At 48.4% G+C, this 12,913-nt stretch overlaps 1 long non-coding RNA gene across 2 annotated transcripts in view; it reads left to right on the top strand.

The window, feature by feature from the left end:
- The window catches only part of LOC126527300 (uncharacterized), a 94,487-nt gene that overhangs the window by 65,484 nt on the left and 16,090 nt on the right, over window positions 1-12,913 (top strand). The gene's annotated exons all lie outside the window — the stretch shown is intronic.

The following is a 12,913-nucleotide window of genomic DNA, read 5'->3' as shown; positions in this document are numbered from 1 at the left end:
AGTTCATTGACACCGCAGCGCGCTCGTTATCGGGCCAGCGGCAACTGTGCCACGGTCTCCGCCCCGACAAGGCGACCGCGGCGCGCGCTTCTGGTTAATTCAGCGTCACGTGATCGAACATGGCCCCCGTGCACGCGCGCTACGCGCCGTGATGCCACGTACGTATGCATCCATCTTCCAACACAGCTCGCGCACTGGCAACGCAGGGATCAGCCCTTTCCCTCATCTCTTTGTCGGCGCACGCGTATATGTGTGCGTGCGTATAGATACACGTATGTATAATCTTCACACGCAGGTTGCGCTGGGGGTGTACTGAAGAAATGAACACTTTCTCTCATCACCTCTCTTCTTCTCTTAAAAACCCCTGTCGACACGCGGACGCGCTTGAGACAGACACACACGCAAAAGCGAGAGTCGTCCGCTCTCTCTGTCTCTCTCTTTCTCTCTCGCGCGCGGCTCTGAACTGGAGAGTGAGTTGCGAGTCAGCGGACCGTGTTATGTATACCGTCCGTACATAACATGCAGTCGGGGCCAGCAGCAGCTTTGCACCAGTCTGTTTCCGATGAGTGAGCAAAGAAAATAAAAAAAAAAAGAAGAAAGAACGCTGCGAGAGGTAAAGGGACAGAAAGTTCATGTCGGCGGGGTTTAATGGCCCCGAGGCGGCGCGACGGTTCGGGGGCATGTACTGTGCACCCTCGAAGACGCCGCACGGTGTCCCTCCCGGAGTTCCGGATCGATTTCTCGGAATGCGGCGACGGCGGCGGTGCGTTCTTTGAAGTGCGCCGAAGATCCCGTTTCGCGTGTACACGTATACTGCGGTAATGGAAATTTTGGTGGTGAACGTCAGTACACCTATTCACACTTCGGCGACCGTGGCTCGAACCCGTGCGCTGGATGCCCCCTTGTACAAGCGGCCCTGAGCACTTACACAAGTTTACCCAGGAGTACCTAGAGTTACTCCATATGACTCCCACTGGGATGGCTCACTGTGGGAGCCATATGGAATAATTCTAGGAGTACCGTGACCGCTCCGCCACCTAGCGGTAGCTCGCGGAAGCGTGGGAACGAAGTATGCATGTCGGTGTTGTCGTTTGAGTGTTCTCTTTCTCACACTTCCTTTGTACCTTTAGATGTGACGAGCGGCAACACTTGTTCAGTTCCGCCAGCCCTTGCAAAACTTCCGCGATATTCAATAGCATCTCGAGAGAACGTCTATTCAAATCGGCAAAAAAGTAATTGGAAAGATAACGTCAACTCTACGGCGGCTTTTGTAAGACAAAAAAAAAAAAAAAAAAAAAAAGAAAACGCCGGCTCTTCTAATCAGTTGCCTTTGACTCTATATTGTATGTACCAAGCTTCGTTATTCCGTCTTCTGTATGGTCCAACGCGTCGCCGTCAGGAGGGAATCACGTGACCCTCTTTCACTGCGGCATGCAGGGAACCGCAGTAGCACCTTCTGAAGTTGAATTATTACTTAAGAGGCCTTGACTGCAGCGTCATGCTTGAGGCGCCGCCATCTTTTAACACGGGACCGGGCCTCCATCGCTTCTTGCTTCTATTCTCGATAGCGCCTGGTACATTCTGTCACTTCGCCGCTTTCTCGGTCAGTTTTTAGGCGTCGCGGTGACAGTGCTGATTTCGCAGAGAATACGGTACGAGCAAGCACTCACACTTTAAATCTTGATGCCCGCCGGCACAAAATTTCTAAAACTGTCATTTGCTGAAGTTAAATTTCTTTCTTCACTCTTGCTTCTTTTCTTGCTCGCGCTATATTTTATGACCAAATAACGCGGTGTATTAAGCACGTATTAAGGCTTCAAAACTTTAGACGTAGGTTAAACCACAACAGGACAAGCAACGTGCATGTCAAACAGATAATCTCTTTACCTCTCATCGTCACCGGAACTACAACGTTCCTCAAGAAACTCTCACAGACCTACGTTCTGCATTATTATTCAAGTTACAGAAAAAAAAGGAGGACGATTGAGTTTATTATCCTCGTAGATAGCACTGTATACTAATGCCCGACGCAACAAGGGAGTGATTACTCACTTCCGTGAAATTTCCATCGAGATTTCCTCCATCTTCTTCTTCCGCAATGTTTTTCCAAGTTTGCGTGAGCTGAAACTCAGATGCCCCAATCGCAGAGCCGTGGGAAGCGGAAACACATACTCATCGCAGGTCCCGACACCTGCCCACGTATACACTGTAGGGTGCGCCACGGAACGACCGGAAGTGACGTCACTGGCTCTCGCGAGCGACCCGGGAGGAGTGGACTGTGGCGCTGCAGCTCGCGCCGCCAGCACGTGGAGGCGCTCATGATAATGAGATCCCTTTGCACGCATGCGTAATCGGACGGAGACGCGTCCCTCTTCATAATTGGATGGGAATGCGACGCCCGTCGCCGCTTGGCGACTTTACCTGGGTGTGTCACGTGACATACTCTCGGTGCTGCCTCTCCATGCCCGTTGGAGAGCCCCGGAGTCACATCCGTGCGTTGACCCGCAGTAGCGTATTAATTGGCACCGTATGCAGCCGAGGCGCTGGTGTGAGGGTGCGGAAACGGTGTTTCAAAAAAGAAAAGGAAGTATGTATATACAAAAGGAACTTAGCATATGATATTGCGGGTCCTGCTAGTTAAATACACGCTGTGGTTGCCGACTAATTGGAACGTTCTTTTCACGCACGCGTTGCTAGCAGGTCGTCAGCAGTGCGGCTGCTCGGCTTGAGAGGGGTGCTACGGTTTCCGGTCTCCCCGACCGACTTCCGGTTGGGGAGGCTGGGGGGGGGGGGGGGGGAAGGGAGTAGGCGCAGACGTGTACGTGGTTGCACGATAGCAGTTGACCTTAAGGAAGGCACGGAAGGGTTGAAACGATCGGAGCGTGCTTTAAAAACTGAGCTCATTTGCGAGTGTAAAGACGAAGTGAGATTCCGAGCGGCGTCGTTTCTGCCGTTGCTTCGTTTGCCCACCTGTCACCGTCACGGTCCGCTTGTGCTTTGCTGGTTGCATATATTACATCGTATATATATCCTGCTTTGTTTTGGTTAATGTTATTCCGGACGGATTAAAGAATCGCTTGTGACAGACAGCGTAGTTCCGACTCTATATAGACAAAAAATAAATAAAAAAATTAACCGATACAATCTGCACTGCCTGTCGCAATGTTCAATTTACTAAATAACAAACTGCCTCTAGTTGGCGTTTTAATTTGTCACGTAAGTGCGTATGTGTTGCATTTATGGAATCCAGCTAGGGTTCTCTATACTTCATGTCTTCCGCGAAAGCCTTCCACACGCTCTATAGGGGGAGACACGTGAGGAGAACACCGACGCATCTTTTCGGTATGTTTTAAAGACGTGTATATCATCGCAAGTGGTGCCGATCTCAGCATTAACAAATTAATGAACCACCCATTACTACGGGCGTGTTCCTGTTCTGGCCAGCATCGAAGACAGTCTACGTAGACAGCCAAGGAGACAGCTTCGGGGCCATGTAATGGAACGCGTTTCTATAGCCGTCCGGAAGACGCTTCCACGACGCGACGCCACTTCGCGGTGCCAAAAAAACAAGAAGGTTGAGAAAAGCACACATTATTTCTGTATTTTAAGTATTTGCACCTGCAGACCCATAAAAAGCGCGATGTAGCTTACATTAAGGACGTATAGGATATATAGCGCGTCTGCGTTTTCTTGTGCGTAGACAACCTTCCTGTCGGCTTTCCAAGCGTCCTGCTCAGCCGCCATCTTGTTTGGACAGGAAAGCAGCCTGCATCGTTTTCGACTTGGACGCTGTCTTCGCGAAGCTGTCTACCCTGACGTCTTCGTGAGAATCGGAACGAGATTTAAGATGGTCGCTGTCCCCTTAGCCGTGTGCATAGCCGTCTACGGCGAGTATTGGAACGCAGTCTATATATCGTGAGCACTGCGGGTGCACGAAATCGTCATGTACACACTCACCACCGCGCGGGGTCGTTGTGGCAAGCTATCTCGAATAGAGAGTGTCTACTGCGGCGTATAACCGTTGCCTCACGACGCGTACCCAACACGACCTCGTTGACCTACGTTGGTGCTTGTTACTTTTTCCCGGTTTTTACGCTATATATATATGTCCGTCCCGCTTAGTTCTCGTATAGTGCGATGTGTATTAGCTTTCCCGTTTGTTGCGTTTCTCTTCCCGGCTATTACGTCCGAAAACTGCGACGGCGCGCCACCGAGGATGTGGCATAATCCGTTGACGGCGTAAACGTTGATCATGATGTGCGTGAATCAGGTGCCGTGCCAAGGCCGCGAAACCTTACGAAGTAAGCATTACAATACTTGCTAAGTGAGCACCTTCTCTCTCTCTCTCTCTCTCTCTCTCTCTATATATATATATATATATATATATATATATATATATATATATATATATTATGTGTGTGTTTCTGCGAAACCGTGGTGGCCTATACGCAAGCAAAGTACAACCCGGCCGCGGAGACCTGTGAACCAACACACGCATATTCGAGAAACCCAGATGTATTGCGCACGCGGCGACAAAGTCGGGAAGACTGCGCGATAAAACCAGCTCTCCTTTGAGCCGTACGTTCTCACCGCGTATTACACAAAAGCCGCGCCCGTACATTTCACCGCTCGGCTGATTCACGAGCCGAGCAATAGGTGGAGCCGCTCGCGCGGAAGCATGTCGGAACCCAAGGACAAAAAAACAAAAACAAAAGGAGAGGGGAAGAAGAAGAAGAAAAGAACACCCTGCTCGGGAGACGTTTCACTGCGCGCATACTTCAACGCATGCGCTCTTTGTTCGAGCGCATCTTGGTGGTCGAAAAGCCCGCCGTCGTGCGGCACTATACGCGCGACTGCATCTCTTTTGTCGCCTGCTATCTCGCCGCGCGTCTGTGCGCGGCCGCGACGCGTTGCCGCTTTTCAGGACGGGTTTCTTTCTCCCCCCCCCCCACCCCCCACCCAACCTCCGCTTATCCGCTGTCGTTGTGCGAGCCATTGCGCTGTCGTCTTTGGGCTGCCAGCCTTTCGCTACAACTCTTTCCCGAGCAGTGCTGTTAGTCAAGTGAATGATCGAATAGTTTGGCTGGTATATACAGGTCCCGGCGGTTAGTAGCTCGTTGGCGCATCCCCTTTTATGATGGTTACATGTAGTTGTTTAATTGGTCAGCCAGTTACGTTACTCGCTCTGTTCCGAACGCCGCTTCACCAGTGAAGATGAAATATGCTAGAAAGAAGTGTATATTTCTTTCGGCGATTTCGTTCTTGAGAAAGATACGTAAAGGGGAGGGGTTACTTTTAAATAACACTTAACAAAAGATCATTTGAGCCGCATTAATAAATCACCCCTGTAAAATGAAAAAAAAAAAGAAAGCCGCCTTTACCGTTAAGCCAGAAAAGACGCAAGAGCGAAAGACAGGCGCCGACGCTATTTAGAAGCTTTCGCACCATGCAGTTCGCGCAATGAACTCACGAATTTGAAGGGTCAGTGCAGTGGTCGGGTTTATAGGTCATATTTTATAGGTAAATATCGACTATATTTAGTTCTAAAGGAGACATAGTTTAGGAAGTTTCAAGAACATTTAGTGAGCGACATTGGCTCAAACACACAAACAGACGTACAATCCGACCGACGGACCCACCAACCCACCAACAAACACATCATGTAACCATCCAATAAGTACATCAACAAACACATAAACCAAAACAAAAAGGCAAGCAAAGAAACAGCCTTCTAAATTTGCAATTCGTGAGTAACACTTACGTACTTCGCTGAGGTTTAGGCGTAAAACTTAAAGGAAAAATGACCTTAGTGTTCCCTCCATATAATCAACCTGCTGTCTCGAAATTCATGAAGAGTATACTTCATTAGTCCAAGCTCGTTCGGTGTTTTTTTCGTTACTGACCGTGTAATGTTTAGCGGTATACTTGTGAATTACACGAGCTTTAAAGCATTGCGGTTATATATATAGCCCGCAGCCACAATCAGCGGAATGCTGAAACGCTCTTTACTTGGCACGGTGGGTGATGCGTATACGTTCTCTTGCTCGGATACCACTCAGTTGACATAGAAGAGCTATTTCGATTCAAAAGCTAATTAGATTACGTTGTTCAGTATGTTGGTATGCCATTTCATTAAATAAAACAGAAACTATATATATATATATATATATATATATATATATATATATATATATATATATATATATATATATATATATATATATATATATATATATAATACAAGGAAAAGTTCTGTAGGTCCGGTGCATAGGTAGTTGAAACGGAGCACACTTACGAAAATTGCATTTTTAATGGTTTAACGTTTCGGCCGTGGCACGGCCTTCGTCAGAATAAAACGAAGGCCGTGGCACGGCCTTTATTTTATTCTGTGCTTGGTGTAGTGCTTGGAGTTAGTGAAGTATATATATATATATATATATATATATATATATATATATATATATATATATATTTATATATATTTATATTTATATATATACTTCACTAACTCCAAGCACTACACCTCAAAGTACAGTTGAGCTCTGTTTGTGCTACCCTAATGGAGCATACAAAATTTCGCTTTATTACCTGCAGCTGAACTGAAAGGGTGAGCTGAAAAACCACAGGGAGCTTTTAGCACTTACAGCATGGTCAAATGGGAAAAGAAGTTTGAATTAATTTCACATCAACAGAATTCAGGCGTGCTTAAGTTATTGTGCAAATGCATACTCATTTAGAGGGCAGCCCTTAGGTGCCCGTTCCTGTGTTGTGCGCCGGCGTCCTCGGTGTGACCTAGCGAACGAGCAGAGCGAAGGATGAAAGAGCGAACGTGGAGCGCAGCAGGGGATGAAAGACGGCCATAGTAAAGATAGTGAGAGGCGGAGGACGAGGGTATTGGGAAAGTATATATAACACTACGACAGCTAGAAGTGAAGGTGACAGTATACACAAACGGTGAACTTACAACTCTGAGCTAGTATACGTCGCAGTCGTAAGTCCAGTGTTGGTCTTGTAGTCAACGAAACGATCTATGTCATGCCCCGAGCAGCAATTACCACGCCAGCAACGTTGGACCAACGTTGTCCAACATGCTGCCAGCATTGGATATATATATTGACCTACTTTGTTGCAGCATTAGGCGTTTCCTACTTTCTGTGCTACTATGAGCATGGCGTTACATCAATGACATACAAAGGCAAGATTCGTATTCTGTGACGGTATTAGGAAGTTTTGTGCTTAATCAGGAAATAAATTACTGAAACAGAGATGACAGATAACTGTTATGGTGAGGAACAAGAAAACGGACATTTGTTCCAAAGTATAGCTGTCGTGTTATTCAAAACAAGAAACCAGCCGGAAGACCAGGATGAAGAGGGAAGACGCGAACAAGGTGATATACTACCAACAGTGGATCGACAGCTATGGACTTACGTCATGCCGGACTTTAATCACAGTCGTAAGTCCGGCGTTGACAGATAAAGAAAGGAGGAAGGAAAGACAGAGAGTTTAATCAGACTTTGTCCAGTTTGCTACCTTACACGTGGGGAGGGGGAGTGAAAAAGAGGACACGAGTCTTGATCGCACTTTCACACACACTGAGCCAGGTGCAGCATATCTAAAGTCGTTACTCCTGCCTTGCCCTCTGTGCTTGTCCGTTTTAGACTGGCTGCTTAATTTCATAACGTGACAGCCACACTTCGAGTGTAATGCGCGAACACTTGTCTTTTATGTTGATTTTATTATCTTTCTGTCATTTTTACTTAATTATGCACAAGTCCTCGTATGGGGCTTTGTTCATAAGTATCATTGATATAATTTCACGCTTCAAGCACTACAGAAAGCACTGATGGCTCAATGATGGGCAACATTGAGACAACAAAGCTCTAATGTTCGTCCGTCATTGGCCCTACATTAAGCAACGTTCGTCCAACATTGGCTGCGTTTACCAGTACCCCTAGGGACATTTATAAATATTGTTCTACTTCTATTAAGATGCATTTTTAGCACTTATTCCTCATTATAAAGAAGGGAAAAATTGGAGTAATTAAGATTCGCCTTTAAGAGCGGAACGCGATAGCACTCAAAAGATCACTGACTGCTTCTTACACTTCCCGGCAGCTGCGGCTTATGTAACCATAATGTTTACCGGGAAACGTTGGCGGCGAACGCTATGCACGAAGGCGAGCTTTCTGGTAAAAACGCGGCCCCTTGCGTGAGCCGATCCCGGAGTTAATGCACAGCCGTGCCAAAAAGAATTACATCATCTTCAGGCTACCGTCATCGTTTCACACTTTTAATAATTAAGTCTGAAAAGATTTAACATAAAAGGCATGCACAGTCGGTGTTTTGCTTCATGAGATTTGTTTGTGGGCTATCATTCGCAAAATTCCGATGAATAACTTTGTCAAGAATGTAAGACAAGGTCTGGGCAACTTTGGTGATAGAATGATGTGGCAGTGTAGCCCGCATATACTGCATGTCATATAGCAAGGCGTGGCACATACATTTACCTAAATATATACGGAAATTTTTCGCTCACGGACAACTCCGCCGACGCCGACAGCGAATTTTCGGCGACACGGGGCCCTTGACGCTATCGCGCTAAAGAGACGAATACTTGGAGAACAGCAAACAACTACCGCAGCAGTAGCGTGCCGGCCGGTGTTCCTGGTTCCTACCAGAACTCGAAGAGAGCGTAAAGCAGTAACCACATGGAACGCGCCTTTCAGGCGTCTTTTAGTCGTGCGTGTGGCGTCGTCCGCGGAGCCGACACTTCAGCATCACTCTGCGCAGCGTCCGCTCTCCGTCACGACCGAAATGCGCGCCATAGGCTATAGCAGCTTCACTCGACGACCACATCGAACAGTGAGTGGTACCCACATGGAGCGAAGCGTTCTATCGCGCCGCGTGTAATGGATGATGCAACGCTGTCGGGCGATTCTCCGACGAGAATACCCGAGAAATGCGTGCCGCGTGGCTGCCGCTCATGGGCTATATATAATGGCTGCTTTATAAACCAACTAGTCAGGGCTGTCCTCCTCAGCTGCAAAGAAGCGAACTAGTATACACGTCCACTGTCCTGCCTTTTTGTGTCCACGCCGCCCGGTGGCACGCTGGCGCCGGTGGAGAGGGTGTGTACGCCCTGCTACTCTCCCCCTTCCTCGACGGTCGCGCTGGCGAGCAGGAGACGTCGCCCTGCACGCAACAGACGGGAGGGCAACGGCGACAGTATTCTGCAGCTCGCGTTGCCGCTGCCGTCGAGGGGGGAGCCGCACGGCGCGACGACACGCTTCTGTGATCGCGCACGCTCTGCTGATAACCTTGAAACAAAAAAAGGGAACGGCACGCGGGGAGAGGGCACCCGTCGGTGTGTGGCGTGGTGACGTCATCACGCTAGGTGGCGCCACTCCGGTGAGGGGGTAGGAGTGAAGGTGTGGCGCGGGCCCGTCGTCCGAAAGGGGTCCTGCGACAACCCGACGCTTCAGTGCGAGCTATATGTGTGTGCGGACAGCCCCCAGCATATCTATGGACCCTGCAGCTGATGTATGGTTTTTCCTGGGCGCCAGGTTTTCACAGCCGCCGTCGTCCGCGCGAATTCAGATAGCGAAGACGTGGAGCAGCATCCGTGCTGAAAACTTATACTTTTGAAATGCGAGTGGATGCGGGTCGTGAGAAGCTCACAAAACTAGACGTTTATAATACCCAACCTTAATAAAAAAAGAATAAGAAAGAAAAGAACAGCGCTGTTACGGCTCGTCGCAAGTGATGTAGGACTTCCGATATTATAGGACCGCCTGCGGCTGTCCGCGGCGGGCCGAGAAATGTCAGGTGACCTGCTGGGACTTACGTCATATCCGCTCATCACCAGGTACAGGCGCCGCGTTCTGTTTGGGAGCTATTTGAAGGCTGCTAATAAGAGAACTAGGCAATTGCCAGCCCCGTAGCTTTGTCGACGTTACTTCAGTATAGTGAATATGTCATCATCGTCAGCCTGATGTGTTTATGTCCACTGGCAGGACCAAGGCCTCATCTCCCTGCGATCTCGAATTACCCCCTGTCTGATTCCAACTTGCGCCGGCGAATTTCCCAATTTCATCACCGCACCGAATTTTTTGCCGTCCTGGACTGCGCTTCCCTTCCCGCACCCATCCTGTAACTCTAATAGAACACATGTTACCTACATACGCATCACATGAGCTGCCCAGCTACCGTCTATCCCCGCCTAATCTGATACACATCTCTCTCCTCCTGTCTATTAACGTTGTACGCCTGACGTTTTTCGTTCCATCGCTTTTTGCGCGGTCCTCAACTCCTTCTCAAGCTTCTTTGCTAACCTCCAAGTTTCTTCCCTGTATGTTAGCACCGATAGGATGCAATGATTGTACACTTTTCTTTATATATACTACCCATTTATAACAAACTTTCCCAAAATAAGATTTCGTTGCATTTGTCTTGGAGTACTCACACGAATTTTAGAATTTGTAGGAACAGTACCACGCGCTTTTCGCACGTATAGAAAGGACGAAACAGCGAGTTTGAAGGTCGGAAAGCGAAATAATTTGAATTTCATGGAAGCCGTTCTCGAAATATTGGACGCAGAGAATGTTTCCCGAATTCTCGCAGCAATAAGGCTGGTTATAATGACGTTGCTCACAAAAATAAGAAGCAAAAAATGAAATAAGGAAAGTATGATGCATGCATTTCTTCTGGCTGCGCTCCTGTGTGGAAGCGATCGAAGAAACGACTTGCGTTAATGTATTCTGACGTCACGACGCCTCCATATCCTGCGTATACTGACATCTAAGCTCGTTCGTAGCAGCATGCTTACTTGCTAGTATTCTCCCTAGTGTTCAGAGGGCGTGCCTTTACCTAGCGCAAGAATGACTAAGCACAAATGTAACCGACATGAGATTTTCCATTCGTCAGCACCCTTTAGGAGAGCCACTAAAGTGAAGCATCGAATGAGTTTAGTCTGGTAGGCATGGAGGAAGGAACTAGGGGCGACCATTGGGCAATACGACGGAAGCGAAACAAGTCGGCCCACCACGTGATCTTCACGTCAGAGCAGATTTCAGTGCTCCCGCTCTGAAGGCAGTGCGCATCGATTTGAAAACTACCGTGAACCAAGCATTCTCTGCCAATACGCCGAAGTGTCAGAAGTCACGTGTTAGGCCGATCGACACTACGAGGCAAAAAGCGAGGGCAATGGCTTCACGCAGAGTTCGCTTGCCATGGCTGACTACGTGACGTAGGATGCTCCCTCATAGTTCATTTTCTTCTTCCATGTTGGTAGGGTGTTCGTTCCAAACTTAGTCTGGTATTGGTGTGGAACAAAAAGAAAAGTCTATAATAAGGGGAAAAATGAAGGCAACAGTTTCATTTTTCAATTTCGCGCGAATCCCGCTGCTGTGTGACGTCGCAGATGTCGATGCATTTTCCGCTCGCTCGAGTCGTTTCTGTGCACGGGAATGGTCCCAGAAGTTGTTGCCTGGCTGAGTCTGCGCGTCCTTTCGCTTGCAGTGTTGTATCCTTCTCTGTCTATAAAAAACAGTTGCGCAGGCTTCAGCGGAAACTGTCAAAATCTATGACGTCACTGGAAGCTGTTGCTGGAATGTCAATGTGGCGTCGCTGCCAATCCTATGTTTTCACGTCCTTTCTGGCTTGTCAAGTTCACGGTAGACGTGACCTTATCAGTGTTATGCAGAAGGTTACCTTGCCAGTTCACAGCCCAACTTAGCACTTCTGTTCCAACAACCCAATTTGTGCCCATTTCAGGAAAATATACTTTTCTATCTATATATAGTTATCTTTCTCGTCAGCTGACATCCATTGCCTGTAAATTTCTAATCTCGTCAACACCATCTTGTTCTCTGCCGTCCTGAACTGCACCTCTCCCCCCTCCCCCCTCCTAACATTTATTTATTTCATACTGCAGATCATGTTACAGATCCAAGCAGATTAAATACAGAAATTGATAACATAGGGTCAAAGGTAGCAAGTACTATAGGAGCGTTCCACTTGGCGCTGAAACAAGACACAGCTACCTCATTAGACGACAAGAAACACGGTATTGGCCACGCTTCATTATACATATTAGAGCTTTCTTAGCCGCGTAACAAAACTTAGACGTAATTTAGACGCACCGCTCAAAAGAAGACCTGTCGACAATGTCATCTGACATACGCAGGCACGAAGCGATATATGAACCAGAAATTTTCGCACCTGACGAAGGAAGTTCCTCGTCTTTCTTTCCTGCCTGGCCCAAGCGCCAGCGCCCAGCAGCACACATCTATAGCGAGCGCTTACTCTGCCAAGAAAACGCCTCGGACTAAGGATGTTGTGTCCCTATAGAAGTAGAGTTCATATCGTCATCGTCAGCATCATTATCCACATGTAGTTTCGAGAACACAAAATGATGACCATGCAGGGCGGAAATATCTGATGCGAGGAACACACACAGCCTCCGAGGCCATCACACACTATGCCCCACACGCCGGCCGGGCTCGGCGTTAACGGGACGTCGAGTGAGCTTTTCAGGGCATGCATAAACCCCGGCTCCGCGGGCCCCACTTGTCGCCGGGGCAGCGCCTGCAGCAAGCACAGCGCCTGCGCAGCGGGCTCCGGAGGCTCGCACGAAAAAGAGGCGTGGCATCGGGGCTGCCCCCCACTTGCACTGCCGCGTTCCGTTCGTCGGCGGTGGTTCCTTTCTTTTTTTTTGTCTCTTTCGACGCGCGGCGCACACTCCTCAGGGCTATTTCGAAAGGCAAGGAAGGGGCTGCGGAGGAGGGGGGCGTGGCCTCAGCGCGCGGTGCCAGGCCCAATCGGCTCCTCCGCCCCGCAGCACTATTTCTTTTCTCTTCTCATCTCCCCCCCCCCCCCCCTTTTTTTTTTTCTTTCTTTTACTGCATTGCGT

The sequence above is a fragment of the Dermacentor andersoni genome, chromosome 9, assembly GCF_023375885.2.
Source record: "Dermacentor andersoni chromosome 9, qqDerAnde1_hic_scaffold, whole genome shotgun sequence".
In the NCBI taxonomy this organism is placed as follows: Eukaryota; Metazoa; Arthropoda; class Arachnida; order Ixodida; family Ixodidae; genus Dermacentor; species Dermacentor andersoni.
This window is presented reverse-complemented; position numbering and strand designations above follow the sequence as displayed.